This window comes from Oncorhynchus mykiss, chromosome 1 (assembly GCF_057628025.1).
Source record: "Oncorhynchus mykiss isolate SJ-2025 chromosome 1, ASM5762802v1, whole genome shotgun sequence".
Lineage (NCBI taxonomy): Eukaryota > Metazoa > Chordata > Actinopteri > Salmoniformes > Salmonidae > Oncorhynchus > Oncorhynchus mykiss.
This window is the reverse complement of record NC_143022.1, coordinates 68,894,148-68,914,197: the sequence shown is the minus strand read 5'-3', so window position 1 is coordinate 68,914,197 and position 20,050 is coordinate 68,894,148. Positions and strand designations below refer to the sequence as shown.

The following is a 20,050-nucleotide window of genomic DNA, read 5'->3' as shown; positions in this document are numbered from 1 at the left end:
CTGAGACGCCCCCACAAACCCTCTTATCCCCAATCACTGAGGCTTAAGGGGGGACCTCGTGTTCACATACTTCTCACTTCCCATCACTTCCCATCTCAGCTCACTGAGACCAGGGATTATGGGCTAAAGTCCTATCTGAGCTTCCCACCTATGGAGAGAGGGGAGAGGTAGAGTAATGGTGATAGAGGGAGACATGGAGGAAGGAGCAAGGCGGGAATGAGAGAGCGACACGATTCCTTAAGAAGGAACTAGACGAGGGGAAGTCAACAGACAAGGCCATCCATTGATTATGCTATTATGAGCGGTTCATATTGTCATGCATCATGGCTTGTCCGCTGATGTCATTACGACTGCCACAAGGAGCCGTGTGGAATCCTGCGGAGTATCCTCTTGATAATCACACAGGCGTCCGGTCAGACAGACAGTACATTTTGGTGTAGGTGTGTGGGAGACAAGGCTGGGCTGACTTAACACACTGTAAAACACACACTGTAAAAAGCTAACTTGAACCAATAGATTAATCAGCGTTATGTGAATTTGAACAAGCTTGTTGAGTAAAACTACAAATTCATGTTTGCTCAAAACCACACCCATTATTCGTATATTTCCCAGCATGCTCTATTGCAGTTTGATTGTCAGAAATGTTTGTTTCAATACCTGTCTTTTTGCATGTGCATTGATTGGTTGATTAATTTTATACTACACAAACATAAATAACATACACTTTTCTAAACTATCTGTTAGTAGTTTGACTTTTTGCACGTGTTACTGAGATGACTGTTCCAGTTTATATGATTTAGGTAGTCTCAATAATCAATCTTCCTTACCCCGGCAGTCATTCTCAATGCAGGTTGAGAGTGGTTGAAAGTTTCAATTGTTGGATATCCTCACTCTAGCTGGATTCCAATAGGAATTACACATCACTTTGCAAGCCAGCATAATGTGACTTGCAGCCTTGATGTGGCCTGTGAACCAGGAGTTTCAGACCACTGTGTTACGGTGTAACTAGACCCTCAAAGAAAGACCTTATGATATATGTAATGTATTGTCATAAATAGTTATATTTTACACTGGAAAATATGCAAATAAGGTAGAATAATTTCTGAGTTGAATTGCATGTTCACTCAAACTAAAATTTGAATTTGAGTGGACATACAATTCAACTTGAGAATGTATGTTGGTGAAGCTATATACCCAAATATTGAGCAAACTCAAAATCCTATTGCAGCTGGTTGTCAACATAAACAGTGCACAGGAATGCATGCCACACACACACACACACACACACACACACATTCCTCCTCCCCATCCTCCCAGCTGTCTTGATTCAATGTCAGCTCGTGCCCAAGATATGTTGTGGCTCATCAACACACGTCCCGCTAGGCAAAAACTGGTTGAATCAATGTTGTTTGCACATCATTTCAACAAACAAATTATCTATGTGATGACGTTCAATCAACGTGGAAATCTGATTAGATGTGAAAAAAAGTAATCAAAATAAGGCAATGTAGTATTTTTTTCACTTCAATAATTGTTGATTTCACGTTGAACTCACATGAGTTGACAACTCAACCAAATGAAATTCAAAACTAAATGTTGAACTGACATACTGTATGTGCTCAGTGGCCTTGCTGTGTGGGAGTGTGCATGCTGATTATGTTTTGAGGTGACAAGGTCATGTAGACATTGTAAACATCCAAAATCCTAGTGGACTAGCCGCAGGGTTTCTCGGGACCCAAAGTGGGTCCTGGGCATGTGAGAAGTGGGTCGCACGTTATAAAAATAAATTTCTAATAACACACTATATCTCTTTCATTTGGGTCATTTGAGGATGATTTGGGTCATGGGAGGACAGTCAATTTCTCATTTGGGCCTTGAGTTGAGAAGTTTAAGAACCCCAGGACATGGTCTCGACTGTTTGTGGTATCAGTGGACTGAATCCCAATCCTCTCTCCCGTCAGTGACATTCAGAATAGATTTATCTACACGTGGTCACAGCCTTTTATTTCTGTCCGCTGCAATCCTAGATTGATTTTGGACATGCTGAGTAACTCTGTGGCCAAATATCTGCAAAAATCTTTTAGAATTCATGCAGTAACGGAAATGCCTCCAAGCGGTCTCTGGGTTCCTCCTTTTTACCGTTTTTTATTTTAGAGTAGTGCTTTGAGAGTTCTTTAAAAGTTCATGAATGTTTTAGAGTTTACACAACAATTTACAAAGTAATTTACAAATGTCTTACAGTTTGGCAGACTACTTCAAAATCTCATTCCTACACAAATCTGTCCAACAGTTTTTAAAAATGGAGGCCAGTCAGACCAGCTAAAAAACAGACACATTTTATTTTGTGTCCAGTAGTTTTTTTGTGTGACTCCAGGGCCAAAATGTGCTGTGTATTCATATACTCTAGAGTAGGGGTATTCAACTCTTACCCTATGAGGTCCGGGGCTTGCTGGTTTTCTGTTCTACCTGATAATTAAATGGACCCACCTGGTATCCCAGGTCTAAATCAGTCCCTGATTAGAGGGGAACAATGAAAAAATGCAGTGGAACTGGCTTCGGGGTCCAGAGTTGAGCTTGAGGGCTCTAGGGTAATGGAAGGAGGTCATTCCCAATCCAATACATACCACCCCACACCATTATTCCATCCCTTCATCCTTCCACCATCAGCCACCACCCACCACCCAGGCCATGCAACCCAATAAGATCCTATTTAAGGAAAGTTAAATAAAATGTGATATTAAATAAAATAAACTGTGATGTGAACTCCTCAAATGAGTCCCATTATATAACGGTGATGTTGCTTCATGGACGAGTTGCTCTTGGATGGACGTTGATTCCCAAGGCCAGTGTTTATTTTCATTACTCTTGGAATAGCATTTCCATTAGGCTCCAAACAGAGAGGAGACAGAGGAGATGGGAAGATAGGAAGTAGAGGGGGAGAGAGAGAAAGAGTGAGTGAGTGAGAGAGAAGGAGAGTAGAGAGGGAGAGAGAGAGAAAAGGGGGATATAGAGATTAAGAAAGAGAACACAAGAGATCGAGAGAGGTGGGAAGAGAGAGAGGGAGAGAGAGAGAGAGGTGTGCAAGAGACTGGATTAAACTGCATCTCTTTTAGGTATGTCCCTAGTCTCCATTTGAAAGCTTATTCTATCTAAGGCACCGTGTCGCAGTGTTGCGGCGTCACTACAGCCTGGGGTTCGATCCCGGGAGTGACCGGGAGTCCCATAGGACGGCGCACACTTGGCCCAGCGTGGTCCGGGTTAGAAGATGGTTTAGCCGGGGGGCTTTACTTGGCTCAGTCTAGCGACTCCTTGTGGTGGGCCTGGTGCCTACAGGCTGACCTCGGTCGTCAATTGAACGGAGTTTCCTCTGAAACATTGGTGCAGCTGGCCTCCGGGTTAAGAGAGCGGGTGTTAAGGAGCGCGGTTAGTCGGGTCATGTTTTGGAGGACGCATGACTCGACCTTCGCCGAGCCCGTTGGGGAGTTGCAGCGATGAGACAAGATTGGCGAATTGGTTCGCAATTGGATATCACGAAAAAGGAGGTAAAATTACATTTGAAAAAAAATATGATCTTACAGTATAAGGCACTATAGAGAAAAACAGTCATTTGGTGCGCAAATAATGGAGTTATGAGTGCATTCAAGTGCGTCTTTGGCAACAATTGTTCTTCACAATATGACTAACATAGGCTTATTCTGCTCAGAACAAACCAGAGAATGACACCAGGTAAACTTTAACAATGTAAATGGTATGTTTTTGTACATGGAAATGTACACTTCTGGACTCACAGGTGTGTGGTTTGCTTGTATGACATCAAAGCAGTATTTATCATAATCCTTTACAATTGAAGTCGGAAGTTTACATAACTTAGGTTGGAGTCATTAAAAAAAAAAAAAATCAACCACTCCACAAATTTCTTGTTAACAAACTGTCGTTTTGGCAAGTCGGTTAGGACATCTACTTTGTGCATGACACAAGTCATTTTCCCAACAATTGTTTACAGACAAATGATTTCACTTATAATTCACTGTATCACAATTCCAGTGGGTCAGAAGTTAACATACACTAAGTTGACTGTGCCTTTAAACAGCTTGGAAAATTCCAGAACATTATGTCATGGCTTTAGAAGCTTCTGATAGGCTAATTGACATAGTTTCAGTCAATTGGAGGTGTACCTGTGGATGTATTTCAAAGCCTACCTTCAAACTCAGTTCCTCTTTTCTTGACATCATGGGAAAATTAAAAGAAATCAGCCAAGACCTCAGAATTTTTTTTGTAGACCTCCACAAGTCTGGTTCATCCTTGGGAGCAAATTTACAGACGCCTGAAGGTACCACGTTCATCTGTACAAACAATAGTATGCAAGTATAAACACCATGGGACCACACAGCCGCCATACTGCCCAGGAAGGAGACGCGTTCTGTCTCCTAGAGATGAACGTAGTTTGGTGAGAAAAGTGCAAATCAATCCAAGAACAACAGCAAAAGACCTTGTGAAGATGCTGTAGAAAACAGGTACAAAATATCTATTTCCACAGTAAAACGAGTCCTATATCAAATGTTACGAACCCCTTTGGCCCTGCAGTCTAGTGGGGATGGAAACGAGACCCGTAACATGTCTCATGCAAATCATAACAGTGAAAAGGAACACTGAGAGGGGGGGAGGGGGGCTGAGCTGGATCCAAGGCAAGAACTAATAAATATATTTTAAAAAAACCTAAGCCTGCTTCATGAACAGCAAGCTAAGTAACCAATAAAATACAGTGGGTGGTCCGCCCAGTGGTCCGCCCAGTTCTAACTAGGGTACTTAGTCAAAATGTTCCTACGGGTAATCTATGTCCATGGGCGACTTGGCAATGTATCCCCTTTCCCCACCAACAAACAGTCATACACCACAACAATACATACTCAAATAATAACGGACAAATGTGACATGTAGGTGCAAAAACAAAAGAGAAATATCTCTAGTGGCAACTGATTGGGATTCTTTTAAACCAAGGGAAAGGGGATGTGATTGGGTAAGAGAAAAGGAGCAGGTGTGTCTTCAGATTGGCGACTGATTGGCGACTGATTACTGCCACCTGTGACTAGGGCAGAAGAAGAGAAAACAAATACACACAGGATACCTGTATCCGTAACATCGACGTAACCTCAAAGGCCGCTCAGCAAGGAAGAAGCCACTGCTCCAAAACCGCCATAAAAAGCCAGACTACAGTTTGCAGCTGCACACGGGGACAAAGATCGTACTTTATGGAGAAGTGTCCTCTGGTCTGATGAAACAAAAATAGAGCTATTTGGCCATAATGACGATCATTGAGGCTTGTAAGCCAAAGAACACCATCCCAACCGTGAAGCATGGGGGTGGCTGCATCATGTTGTGGGGGTGCTTTTCTGCAGGAGGGACTGGTGCACTTCACAAAATAGATGGCATTATGAGGACGGACAATGATGTGGATATATTGAAGCAACATCTCAAGACATCAGTCAGGAAATTAAAGCTTGGTCGCAAATGGGTTTTCCAAATGGACAATGACCCCAAGCATACATCCAAAGTTGTGGCAAGATGGCTTAAGGACAACAAAGTCAAGGTATTGGAGTGGCCATCACAAAGCCCTGACCTCAATTGTTTAGACAATTTGTGAGCAGAACTGAAAAAGTGTGTGCGAGCAAGGAGGCCTACAAACCTGACTCAGTTACACCAGCTCTGTCAGGAGGAATTGGCCAAAATTCACCCAAATTGTTGTGGGAACCTTTAGGAAGGCTGCCGGAAACGTTTGACCCAAGTTAAACAATTTAAAGGCAATGCTACCAAATACTAATTGACTGTATGTAAACCTCTGACCCACTGGGAATGTGATGAAAGAAATAAAAGCTGAAATAAATAATTCTCTCTACTATTATTCTGACATTTCACATTCTTAAAATAAAGTGGTGATCCTAACTGACCTAAGACAGGGAATTTTTACTAGGATTAAATGTCAGGAATTGTGAAAAACTGACTTCAAATGTATTTGTCTAAGGTGTCTGTAAACTTCCGACCTCAACTGTATGTCCAGTGCTCAAGTTGACATTTTTCGTTGCTACCGCTGTTGTCACCAACATAAGAAAGTTAGGAGCACCACGTACATTTGTGTTGTTTTAGAATGGTCTACTAAGCCGCGATAGAAAGAAAACAACTATTCCCGGTAATATGGGTCATACATTTAGAGTTGGGTTGGACTAGAAACAAGCCATTTCATCTGTAGTAAAGGTGCAACCATGATAGTCACGAATCGGCGCTCATTTATTTTCTCTATGGCACTCGGAGCGCCATAAAGCGAATTCTCTTCTTTACAACAATTTTCATCTGGGTGATTCTTTTCACTAAGCGCACAGCAAAATATTTAGGCGCATTTGAGACCAAAATGGTTGTGATTTAGAGTGCCGTCTTACATCTCAATCTTTCAGAACTCATTGAGTGCTGTTGATTTAAACTAATGAAATAAAGATAAATACCTGCACACTGATAGATGCTCCCACAGTGATCCGAAGATCTTCATTTGCCTTAGCACCACAACACTGCGGCAGCACCCAAAGTTAGTACCGGCACCTATTGTATTCCACTTCATGCGTTGACCCTGCACCTGAAAGCCACTGGATGTGTGTCCCCTACTTTGAAACTAGTGACTTCCAATGTTTGCTAAACCTGGCTTTCACCCTGCTAAGGGGAAATGAGATTGAGGATCAGACAGAAATTCATCCGGATGCCATCATGTCCTACACTCTTAAAAAAAAGGGTTCCAAAAGGGTTCTGATAGGAACCCATTTTGGTTCCAGGTAGAAATATTTTGGGTTCCATGTAGAACTCCCTGTGGAAAGGGATCTACCTGGAACCAAAATGGGTTCTTCAAATGGTTCTCCTATGGGGAGAACCCTTTTTGGTTCTACAGTAGATAGCACCTTCTTTTTTAAGAGTGTAATATGGTCTTTGCATTGAAGAGAGGTGGTGAGAGTGGGAGGCTAATATAAATAGTATAGTGTATCGTCTTATGTCATCAAAATAACATCCATGTTTGTGTTGACTTGTTGACATTACTTGTAAGACAACAGCATGAACTTTCAAAAGCTATACATTTGAAGTTGATTAACTACTGGCAATTGTATTCAAATTAAATAACTCTAAATGCTCAATTACAATTGTTTTCCAATATTGCTCATACCCAAACATCATCCCAAAAGATAAATCAGGTCTCAGGTGCTCTTTGGAGTGTGTTGGGCCAGTGCTTGCCAGTGACTTGCTTTCATATTGCAAACTCTGATTTCCTTCAGCCATTGAAATGGCTATGACTCATTCCTAGGTAGGCTGCACATCGCTCACACATTGGCTCCAAGGCAGCTTGTCAGTTGTCAAGGTTTTGCTTGTGCATGGATTGTATGGCTAAGCGAAGGGGCAGAAACAGGGGGACAGAGACAGAGAATGCTAAAGGAACCCTTATTGCTCTCTAGTATAGGGAAGTGTGCCTCAATGTGTGCCTGTACACTTGTGCTCTCCACTTCCTCCTTCTACAGCTGGATGGACAGTGTAGGCTACACCGTGGGGTCCATCAGTGACTGCCATTAAACTGTCATTGCTTTGAAGAACGAGAGCCTTTTTAATTGCCATGGATACTGTGGAGTGTAGGCTGGATGTTCAAAAATGTATTTTTCTCAAAACCCCCTTCACTTGTCCACTCTGTGGTGGTCTCCTCTCAGCTCTGTCCATCCTCATGCAGACTATTCAGACTATTCTTTCGGATAGGAGTTCTTATTCATAATGATTACAGAAGGTCTGTTCACGACAAGGTGAGAACCATGTGAACGTGGGATTGTACTCAATCAAGTCCCAATAAGACAATCCCATATCGACCCTAAAGTAAAGTGTGTGTCTTGCTTGCTGGCATGTTTTTTCCTGTGACAACTAACAGGGGTGTGTAGCCTACACACTTGCCTGACACAAAACGATCAGTGCCGCAGAGGGAATCTGAAGTGAAGACATAATTCAATTACAGACCCCCCACCTGTTGCTGAATGTGTTAGTGTTATTATGATGGGTCAGGAAGCAAGGGCACTTCCCCTGCTCGCCAAAGCCTTTTGGCTTGTTTCTTCTGCTGTACTTACTCCTCAGCAAAACATTGACATTGGCTAAGCACTAAAACTGTGGAATAGGCAGGAGATTATCCTTCCCAAAACTCAGTGGGAAACAGACTAAACCTGCCTCTCTGGTTGTGTGAGGCCATGACAGAGGGCACACACAGAGCATGACAGAGTGCACACAGAGCATGACAGAGTGCACACAGAGCATGACAGAATGCACACAGAGCATGACAGAGTGCACACAGAGCATGACCGAGTGCACACACAGAGCATGACAGAGTGCACACACAGAGCATGACAGAGTGCACACACAGAGCATGACAGAGTGCACACACAGAGCATGACAGAGTGCACATACAGAGCATGACAGAGTGCACATATAGAGCATGACAGAGTGCACATACAGAGCATGACAGAGTGCACACACAGAGCATGACAGAGGGCACACACAGAGCATGACAGAGTGCACACACAGAGCATGACAGAGTGCACACAGAGCATGACAGAATGCACACAGAGCATGACAGAGTGCACACAGAGCATGACCGAGTGCACACACAGAGCATGACAGAGTGCACACACAGAGCATGACAGAGTGCACACACAGAGCATGACAGAGTGCACACACAGAGCATGACAGAGTGCACATACAGAGCATGACAGAGTGCACATATAGAGCATGACAGAGTGCACATACAGAGCATGACAGAGTGCACACACAGAGCATGACAGAGGGCACACACAGAGCATGACAGAGTGCACACACAGAGCATGACAGAGTGCACACACAGAGCATGACAGAAGGCACACACAGAGCATGACAGAGTGCACATACAGAGCATGACAGAGTGCACACACAGAGCATGACAGAGTGCACACACAGAGTTGAGCCATAAGGATGATGGTTTGGATACATCAGTACGGCTATCAACTCACTTGATACCCCATTCTCAACTCACTTGATACCCAATTCTCAACTCACTTGATACCCAATTCTCAACTCACTTGATACCCCATTCTCAACTCACTTGATACCCAATTCTCAACTCACTTGATACCCAATTCTCAACTCACTTGATACCCAATTCTCAACTCACTTGATACCCAATTCTCAACTCACTTGATACCCAATTCTCAACTCACTTGATACCCAATTCTCAACTCACTTGATACCCCATTCTCAACTCACTTGATACCCCATTCTCAACTCACTTGATACCCCATTCTCAACTCACTTGATACCCCATTCTCAACTCACTTGATACCCAATTCTCAACTCACTTGATACCCCATTCTCAACTCACTTGATACCCCATTCTCAACTCACTTGATACCCCATTCTCAACTCACTTGATACCCCATTCTCAACTCACTTGATACCCCATTCTCAACTCACTTGATACCCCATTCTCAACTCACTTGATACCCCATTCTCAACTCACTTGACAACCAACTCTCCACACGTCACTTCTCTTTGAAAGCAGAAGTCGTAATTTCAAAGAGAAGATGTTTAAAAGTAGAGTCGATGTCTGTGTTAGTGACATGGTAATCTCTGGTGGACAGATTCTCGTGGACATGAAACGGCGAGAATGTGTCAAGGGTCACGTAGAATTATGTGATTACGAGGAGTTCCTGGTTTTGGGTTTTTGTCATTAATTATTTGGACAAATCAGGATGGGGCGAAGGTGGTGCTTGAACTGGTGTGGTGATTTTCAAGCCCCGAATGACAAACGGTTTCCACTACATTCCTCAGCCACAAAGTCAAAACGTTCTACAGTATATTGTAAAAATGTATGGATTAAACAATAAATAAACTGGCCATGATAAACATGGGTGAAATTAACGGAAGGGAGGGGTTTGGTTGAAACGCTTTTTCTGCTTGTGTGAAGGAGACTTCATGAAATAATTTTACTTCTGGATAACCAAGATTAGTGACGTGGAGACTTATTTAATCAAAACTGGTAAACAGGGACTAGTCCCTAGGATGTCTGGGAGATTAACTTGGGGCCCCTCAGGAGTTTATCTGTCCTGGTTTTACATGTGAGTATCAGGTCACTGTGTTTCTTCTGACTACCTATGTTGGACCTACAATACATGGCCAAAAATATGTGGACACCGGCTCATCGAACATCTCATTCCAAAATCATGGGCACTAATATGGAGCTGGTCCTCCCTCTGCTTCTATAACAGCCTCCACTCTTCTGGGAAGGCTTTCCACTAGATGTTGGAACATTGTTGCGGGGACTTACTTCCATTCAGCCACAAGAGCATTAGTGAGATCGGGCACTGATGTTGGGCGATTAGGCTTCGCTAGCAGTTGATGTTCCAATTCGTTCTAAAGGTGTTCGATGGGGTTGAGGTCAGGGCTCTGTGCAGGCCAGTCAAATACTTCCACACCAGTCTCGACAAACCATTTCTGTATGGACTTGCTTTGTACACGGGACATTGTTAGGCTGAAACAGGAAATGGCCTTCCCCAAACTGTTGCCACAAAGTTGAAAGCACAGAAGTGTCTAGAATGTCATTGTATGCTGTATCGTTAAGATTTCCCTTCACTGGAACTAATGGACCTAGCCCGAACCATGAAAAACTGACTGCTAGATGGTGAAGCGTGATTCATCACTCCAGAAAACGCATTTCCACTGCTCCAGAGTCCAATGGCAGCAAGCTTTACCCCACTCCAGCCAATGCTTGCCATTGCACATGGTGATCATAGGCTTGTGTGCGGCTGCTCTGCCATGGAAGCCCATTTCATGAAGCTCCAGTCGAACAGTCATTGTGCTGACGTTGCTTCCAGAGGCAGTTTGGAACTCGGTAGTTAGTGTTGGAACCGATGAAAGTCGTTTTTTACGCACTTCAGCACTCGGCGGTCCCGTTCTGTGAGCTCGTGTGGCCGACCACATCGTGACTGAGCTGTTGTTGCTCATAGACATTTCCACTTCACAATAACAGCACTTACAGTTTCCCGGGACAGCTGTAGCAGGGCAGAAATTTGACAAACTGACTTGTTGGAAAGGTGGCATCCTATGACGGTGCCACATTGAAAGTCACTGAGCTCTTCCATAAGGCCATTCTACTACCAATGTTTGTCTATAGAGATTGCATGGCTGTGTGCTCGATTTTATACACCTGTCAGCAGCAGGTCTGGCTGAAATAGCCAAATCCACAAATTTGAAGGGTTGTCCACATACTTTTGTATATATAGTGTATGCTGGTTATACAGTGTAAAGTTTTTATCAAGAATTGTACTACACTAGAAAGGGAGACAGACTTAGAATGACACTTTAGGTCAGGGATCCTCAACCAGATTCAGCTGAGGGCCAATTTTATTTTCTTGAGCGGAACATAATTACAAATCATTTGTAGACTTCAATGGCCACAAGAAGACCAAACATATATAATATTTGACTAAAACATAATAACTTCAAACCGTGCTTACATTTGCATATGATCACATACTGTATATCTCTCTATTATGCGTTGGAACAGATTTTCAAAATGAAAATCCCTAGGAGCTGATTTGCTGGTGTTTTTACAGTCTTTTCTATCCAACAATACATTATTTTGCTCAGAATAAAGATGGGAAACACTGCTCTAGGTCATGGGCCACAACCAGGCATGTTTATGACAACATCCCAAACTTTCTCATCGGAGGCCTAGATACTGTTACCGTGAACTATTTGTTCTATTTCCATGACTCCTTTAGAAGATAGAACCCTGCCCAAATCTATCCCAGCTTTGCCCTCTTTTCCTTCACTTCCTGGAGCTGAGCTCAGCACTGATAGGCCAGTCCAGGCGTCGTGTACTCTGACCCTGGGAGCGGATGAGGAAGTGTCAGCGGGCAGCCTGAGCCGGCTGGACTCAGTAGTGGCCTGACCCGGGGAGCAGTGAGCCAGTAATCCAGGTTCCTCTCCGCTCCAGGCCCTCTCTGTATCTACCTCCCTTCGTACATGTGTTTCCTGTTGTTGTGGCCCAGAGCAGCCCCCCTCTGTGACAGCACAGGGTCCTTTCCTGGTGCTTTGTTAGGGATCGCCCTGGGAATGGTTTAAATTTAGGTGTGTTTGACAGAGGCCCCTGTCTGTGTGGTGTGTGCCACGGCTGATACCGTCCAGCCTCGTAAAAACTGGCCCCATTTCTATACCCGTCCTCCTCCTGAGGACATTTAGAGGCTGAGGGGAACTTAGCAATGAGCTGGGTTCTCTATAACTGTAGTGGAGATGATGTGTGTTTGTGTGCATGTAAAAAGTGTGTGTGTTTTTGTGTTTTGTCGCACGTGATACAATCCATGCAGGAGACATTGAAATGGACAGCACCAAAGCCCTAGGATATGAAACAGTGGAAACGTTGGTTATATTTGTACCTAATTATCCTTATGAGATTCAGAGACCAGGTTGACTTGGTTTCTCTTCCTCAGATTTTATTTTCTCTGTACATCATTTTATGAGCCAGCCAAATGTCACAAAAGTATGAGAGTTTTATAGGAGGCAGCTTTGTGCTATTTCAAACTCTCAAATCATCTGCTTCTCTGGGCTTATTCCTCTGAGGGGAAACCAGCAGAGGAGATGTTTTGTTCAGTCCAATCGAAACGATACTAAAAACCACACGCCATTTCTTAACAGCGTTTTTTTTTTAGCTCTCAGGGCCCTGTGTTGCATGAATGTTTTCCATCAGGGAACGCGCTAATTTACGATACGGTGCAAAAGAAGTGTCAGCTCAGCGTTTTTATTCCTCACCCCCCCCCCCCCCCCCCCCCCCCCCCCCTTCTCCTTTCCCCCTCGCCTGACACTGCACGTATGTGCCAGTGTTCCACAATCTTCCCTGTGACATCACAGTGGCTCATCTCGTTAAAAGTCAAAACATTCCCAGAGCGGCGACGAGGCTTGGAGGCCTGGTGGAATGGCTTCCATATGGGATGCATATCCCTGACTCCCCCATGGGGGACTGACTAGGCCTGGGTCTGGTTGATGGGGGATGGGGACTTGAGAGACATGAAGAAGGGAACGAGAGAGGGGCCTTCGCAGCTTATCTCAACAATCTACTCTCATCTACTTTGGCAGGAGTTTGATCCCACAGCGTAGACGTTCTTCCAAATCTGTTCTTTCATCATCTCATATCCACAAAGAAGATTGGATTCATCGGATCCCCCCTCACTCCAGCATGCACACGCACACACTTATTTTAATTCAATTAAATTCAAGGGGCTTTATTGGCATGGGAAACATATGTTAACATTGCCAAAGCAAGTGAAGTAGATAACATACAAAAGTGAAATAAACAATAAAAATGAACAGTGAGCATTACACTCCAAAAGTATAAAGACATTACAAATGTCATATAATGTGTATATATATACAGTGTTGTAATGATGTACAAATGGTTAAAGTACAAAAGGGAAAATAAATAAGCATAAATATGGGTTGCAATTACAATGCCGTTTGTTCTTCACTGGTTGACCTTTTCTTGTGACAACAGGTCACAAACCTTGCTGCTGTGATGGCACACCGCGGAATTTCACCCAGTAGATATGGGAGGTTATCAAAATTGGGTTTGATTTCAAATTGTTTGTGGATCTGTGTAATCTGAGGGAAATATGTGTCTCTAATATGGTCATACATTGGGCAGGAGGTTAGGAAGTGCAGCTCAGTTTCCACCTCATTCTGTGGGCAGTGTGCACATAGCCTGTCTTCTCTTGAGAGCCAGGTCTGCCTACAGCAGCCTTTCTCAATAGCAAGGCTATGCTCACTGAGTCTGTACATAGTCAAAGCTTTCCTTAAGTTTGTGTCAGTCACAGTGGTCAAGTATTCTGCCACTGTGTACTCTCTGTTTAGGGCCAAATAACAGGAAGTTACCTGTGGCACTGATGTTTAGGCCAAGGTATTTATAGTTTTTTGTGTGCTCTGGGCAACTGTGTTTAGATTGAATTTGTATTTGTGGTCCTGGCGACTGGACCTTTTTGGAACACCATTATTTTTGGTCTGACTGAGATTTACTGTCAGATTTATTCTCAGGGCCCAGTTTCAACTCGTCGTCACGATTGTCATGAGAAGAAGTGGACCAAAGCGCAGCGTGGTACGTGTTCATTCTATTTATTTTATAATGAACACCGACAACAACAAAACAAAATATGAACGTGACGTTCTGCAGGGCAAAATAACAACCAATGCAAAAATAAGATCCCACCAATGAGAGGGAAAAAGGACTGCCTAATTATGATTCCCAATTAGAGACAACAATAGACTGCTGTCCCTGACTGAGAATCCTATCCGGCCCAAACAAAGAAATAGAAAGCATAGACTTCCCACCCGAGGCACACCCTGACCTAACAAACATGGAGAAAAAAGGATCTCTACGGTCAGGGCGTGACACCCAGGTCTGGCAGAATCTGTGCAGAAGATCTAGGTGCTGCTGTAGGCCCTCCTTGGTTGGTGACAGAAGTACCAGATCAGCAAACAGTAGACATTTGACTTCAGATTCCAGTAGGGTGAGGCCGGGTGCTGTAGACTTTTCTAGTGCCCTCGTCAATTCGTTGATAATGAATACAGTGGGGCAAAAAAGTATTTAGTAATTCACCAATTGTGCAACTTCTCCCACTTAAAAAGATGAGAGAGGTCTGTAATTTGCATCATAGGTACACTTCAACTATGACAGACAAAATGAGAAACAAAATCCAGAAAATCACATTATAGGATTTTTTATGAATTTATTTGCAAATTATGGTGGAAAATAAGTATTTGGTCACCTACAAACAAGCAAGATTTCTGGCTCTCACAGACCTGTAACTTCTTCTTTAAGAGGCTCCTCTGTCCTCCACTCGTTACCTCTATTAATGGGACCTGTTTGAACTTGTTAACAGTATAAAAGACACCTGTCCACAACCTTAAACAGTCACACACCAAACTCCACTATGGCCAAGACCAAAGAGCTGTCAAAGGACACCAGAAACAAAGTTGTAGACCTGCACCAGGCTGGGAAGACTGAATCTGCAATAGGTAAGCAGCTTGGTTTGAAGAAATCAACTGTGGGAGCAATTATTAGGAAATGGAAGACATACAAGACCACTGATAATCTCCCTCGATCTGGGGCTCCACGCAAGATCTCACCTCGTGGGGTCAAAATTATCACAAGAACGGTGAGCAAAAATCCCAGAACCACATGGGGGGACCTAGTGAATGACCTCCAGAGAGCTGGGACCAAAGTAACAAAGCCTACCATCAGTAACACACTACTCTGCCAGGGACTCAAATCCTGCAGTGCCAGATGTGTCCCCCTGCTTAAGCCAGTACATGTCCAGGCCCGTCTGAAGTTTGCTAGAGAGCATTTGGATGATCCAGAAGAAGATTGGGAGAATGTCAGATGAAACCAAAATATAACTTTTTGGTAAAAACTCAACTCGTCGTGTTTGGAGGACAAAGAACGCCAAGTTGCAGCCAAAAAACACCTTACCTACTGTGAAGCATGGTGTGTGGAAACATCATGCTTTGGGGCTGTTTTTCTGCAAAGGGACCAGGACGACTGATCCGTGTAAAGGAAAGAATGAATGGGGCCGTGTATCGTGAGATTTTGAGTGAAAACCTCCTTCCATCAGCAAGGGCATTGAAGATGAAACGTGGCTGGGTCTTTCAGCATGACAATGATCCCAAACACACCGCCCGGGCAACGAAGGAGTGGCTTCGTAAGAAGCATTTCAAGGTCCTGGAGTGGCCTAGCCAGTCTCCAGATCTCAACCCCATAGAAAATCTTTGGAGGGAGTTGAAAGTCCGTGTTGCCCAGCAACAGCCCCAAAACATCACTGCTCTAGAGGAGATCTGCATGGAGGAATGGGCCAAAATACCAGCAACAGTGTGTGAAAACCTTGTGAAGACTTACAGAAAATGTTTGACCTCTGTCATTGCCAACAAAGGGTATATAACAAAGTATTGAGATAAACTTTTGTTATTGACCAAATACTTATATTTCACCATAGTTTGCAAATAAATTAATAAAAAATCCTACAATGTGATTTTCTGGATTTCTTTTTCTCATTTTGTCTGTCATAGTTGAAGTGTACCTATGATGAAAATTACAGGCCTCTCTCATCTTTTTAAGTGGGAGAACTTGCACAATTGGTGGCTGACTAAATACTTTTTTGCCCTACTGTATATGTTGAGGATTGGGCTTAAACTGCATCCCTGTCTCTTTTTTGCCCATTTTAAACGCACACTTGTTGTTTGTGTACATGGATTTTTGTAATGTTGTATGTTTTTCCCCCCAACACCACTTTCCATCAATTTGTATAGCAGACCCTCATGCTAAATTGAGTCGAAGGCTTTTTCGAAATCAACAAAGCATGAGAAGACTTTGCCTTTGTTTTGGTCTCTCTCTCTCTCTCTCTCTCTCTCTCTCTCTCTCTCTCTCTCTCTCTCTCTCTCTCTCTCTCTCTCTCTCTCTCTCTCTCTCTCTCTCTCTCTCTCTCTCTCTCTCTCTCTCTCTCTCTCTCTCTCTCTCTCTCTCTCTCTCTCTCTCTCTCTCTCTCTCTCTCTCTCTCTCTCTCTCTCTCTCTCTCTCTCTCTCTCTCTCTCTCTCTCTCTCTCTCTCTCTCTCTCTCTCTCTCTCTCTCTCTCCCTCTCCCTCTCCCTCTCCCTCTCCCTCTCCCTCTCCCTCTCAGCAAAACAAAGAAACTGGATCCCTGGCTGTACCGCTCTCCATCTAGCCGACCACAGGTTTGGTTTGGCAGGCGTCCAGCCAGCTGCCTCACACGCTGTAGCATGGGAACATCCTGCCTGCTACAGAGGGATCCACTTCAACCCTGTATACAGTGCATACACAAACACACGCCTGGGCAAGCACACGTATAGACACATTCTCATACACAGACATGCACAAAACGACATGCAAGCCCCATCTCACTGACACACACCCACACACACACACACACACACACACACACACTCTCTTGAGCTTTGATTTGTGGGCCTGTAGTTTGAATAAAGGGGGCCCACAGAGGGAGGGAGGTCTGTGAGTATATGAGTGCACACGCATGTGTGTGTGTGTGTTTTCACACGCTTATGTGTGTTTTTGTGTGTGAGGAACAGAAAAGAGCATGTCTGGGGCCAGTGTTCGAAGATGCTTATACAATAGATGCCATGGAAGCTAGAAGCTGCCTCTGGGTCATTGTTTAGTGGTCTTGTTATTGTTCCCATTAATCATAGTTAATGTAGTTTTTAATCCTTCCTCTGCTGCTCTGATTATAAACTGTGGGGTCAGCAGACTAAATTCAGTGAACACAATGAAAAGAGTTACCGGCCGCCACTCCTCAACTCTGACCCCACACCATTGTTCTCCTAATTGATAACTGTTGATTGGTGGACATTTTTTCAAACATGGATACCGTGGTCTGATCAAAGGATCCCCTCAATTAATCGTTCAGACTGCATGTCAGATTAATACATTCTTGGGTGCTATTACCAAACATTGTAAAGAAAGAGAGGGATTGGGGGCTGGGGGGGTTTGACCCTCAGCTGACCTGGGGGTTGGAGAAAAAGGTCTGTAATCAAGAGGACTTAACCATATTTTCTTCCCTCCCCTAAAAGAGCTCCTTGTCTCCAAAAAGAGTGGGAGAAAAAAAACTCATGCAGTTTTTAAACATCAATATTGTTCCATCGGTTGGACACGGAGAAGTGTAAGTCACATACATCTTGATTTTTCCCAGGCTGTGTAAATTAATCCTCTTTGAGCCAGGCCCTGTGTTCACGGGTAAACTGAACCCATGTCCCTGAGGCAGGAACATGTTCAATCAAGTAGAAAAAGAAGGTGAAATAACGAGCAGGGTGTGTGCACCTGCTTGGCAGCAGTGAGGTGAGAGGATAGAGGAGAATACGGGGTATGTGGGGGTGAGGTAGAGGTAGAGGTACTAACCGACTATGTAAGTCTTCAGGCACAATCAGCTCTCGCCTGGACAATCAGTGGGGGAGACGGGGTGTAAGAGAGAGGAGGGCCGGATTATGAATGAAAGGATAGAGTTGATAGCAAAGTTGGGTCTTCGGTGAGGTTCTGTTTGTGTTCTCTATGGCTGTGGCACGCTCGGTCAACCACATTTGCCGGAGGGAGGGGGAGTAGGGTTAATTTCAATTGGGTTCACTTCACGTCCACCCGAGAGGCACGAACGGCCAGGTGAAGTTACGAGAATAGAGATAGCGTTTTTGCATCAAACAAACTCATGCCCAAGGAGACAGATACTATAAATAGAGCTTCATTTGCAAGCAGAGAGAATGACTTTGAAAAGGAAAGAAAGTCAACCAGAAATGGAGGAATAATGTGTGATGAAGAAAACAAATTGAGAAGAGAGGATGATATAATTAGGAAGAAAAAGGGAAAGAGTACGAGAGACATAGAAAGAGAGAGGACGGCACCAGGGGCAGGAGGGATGCGAGAGAATTCAAGCTCTTCTGTATGAACATAGAGCTGCATAGAAACCTGTTCCAAACCCACCACCGTGTTGTACAGAAACACAGCCTAAAACTCCAAACAGCAAGCAATGCAGGTATAGAAAGAAGCACGTTGGCTAGGAGAAACTCCCTAGAAAGGCCAGAACCTAAGAAGAAACCTAGAGAGGAACCAGGCTATGAGGGGTGGCCAGTCCTCTTCTGGCTGTGCCGGGTGGAGATTATAACAGAACATGGCCAAGATGTTCAAATGTTCATAAATAACCCGCAGGGTCAAATAATAATAATCACAGTGGTTGTAGAGGGTGCAACAGGTCAACATCCTTAGGAGTAAATGTCAGTTGTCTTTTCATAGCCGATCATTCAGAGTATCTCTACTGCTCCTGCTGTCTCTAGAGAGTTGAAAACAGCAGGTCTGGGACAGGTAGCACATTGCCTGCATTGCTTGCTGTTTGGGGTTTTAGGCTGGGTTTCTGTACAGCACTTTGAGATATCAGCTGATGATCAGCTGATTGATTTAAATACTGGAGGCTGAGACAGGAGGCGTCGGGAGACACTGTCACCCAGTCCGACGATACCCCCGGACAGGGCCAAACAGGCAGGATATAACCCCACCCACTTTGCCAAAGCACAGCCCCCACAGCCATAGAGGGATATCTCCAACCACCAACTTACCATCCTGAGACAAGGCCGAGTACAGCCCACAAAGATCTCCCCCATGGCACAACCCAAGAGGGGGCGCCAACCCAGACAGGAAGATCATGTCAGCGACTCAAACCACTCAAGTGATGCACCGCTCCTAGGGATGGCATGGAAGAGCCCCAGTAAAGCCAGTGACTCAGCCCCCGTAATAGGGTTAGAGGCAGAGAATCCCAGTGGAGAGAGGGGAACCGGCCAGGCAGAGACTGCAAGGGCGGTTCATTGCTCCGGTGCCTTTCCGTTCACCTTCACACTCCTGGGCCAGACTACACTCAATCATAGGACCTACTGAAGAGATGAGTCTTCAATAAAGACCTAACGGTTGAGACCGAGTCTGCGTCTCTCACATGGGTAGGCAGACCATTCCATAAAAATGGAGCTCTATAGGAGAAATTCCTGCCTCCATCTGTTTGCTTAGAAATTCTAGGGACAGTAAGGAGGCCTGCGTCTTGTGACAGTAGCGCATGTGTAGGTATGTACAGCAGGGCCAAATCGGAAAGGTAGGTAGGAGCATGCCCATGTAATGCTTTGTAGGATAGCAGTAAAACCTTGAAATCAGCCCTTGCCTTAACAGGAAGCCAGTGTAGAGAGGCTAGCACTGGAGTAATATGATCAAATTATTATTATTATACATGTTTTTTGGTTCTAGTCAAGATTCTAGCAGCCATGTTTAGCACTAACTGAAGTTTATTTGTTGCTTTATCCGGGTAGCCGGAAAGTAGAGCATGCAGTAGTCTAATCTAGAAGTGACAAAAGCATTTTTCTGCATCATTTTTGGAGAGAAAGTTTGATTTTTGCAATGTTACGTAGATGGGAAAAA

General features: G+C 44.1%; 1 long non-coding RNA gene across 1 annotated transcript in view; it reads left to right on the top strand.

The window, feature by feature from the left end:
* The first annotated feature begins 2,939 nt into the window (after positions 1 to 2,939).
* Positions 2,940 to 20,050, top strand: part of LOC149985617 (uncharacterized) — a 78,679-nt gene continuing 61,568 nt past the window's right edge. The window contains exon 1 of the long non-coding RNA XR_016496619.1: positions 2,940 to 3,542. This is a non-coding gene — a long non-coding RNA (uncharacterized LOC149985617). The remainder of the gene's footprint in view (positions 3,543 to 20,050) is intronic.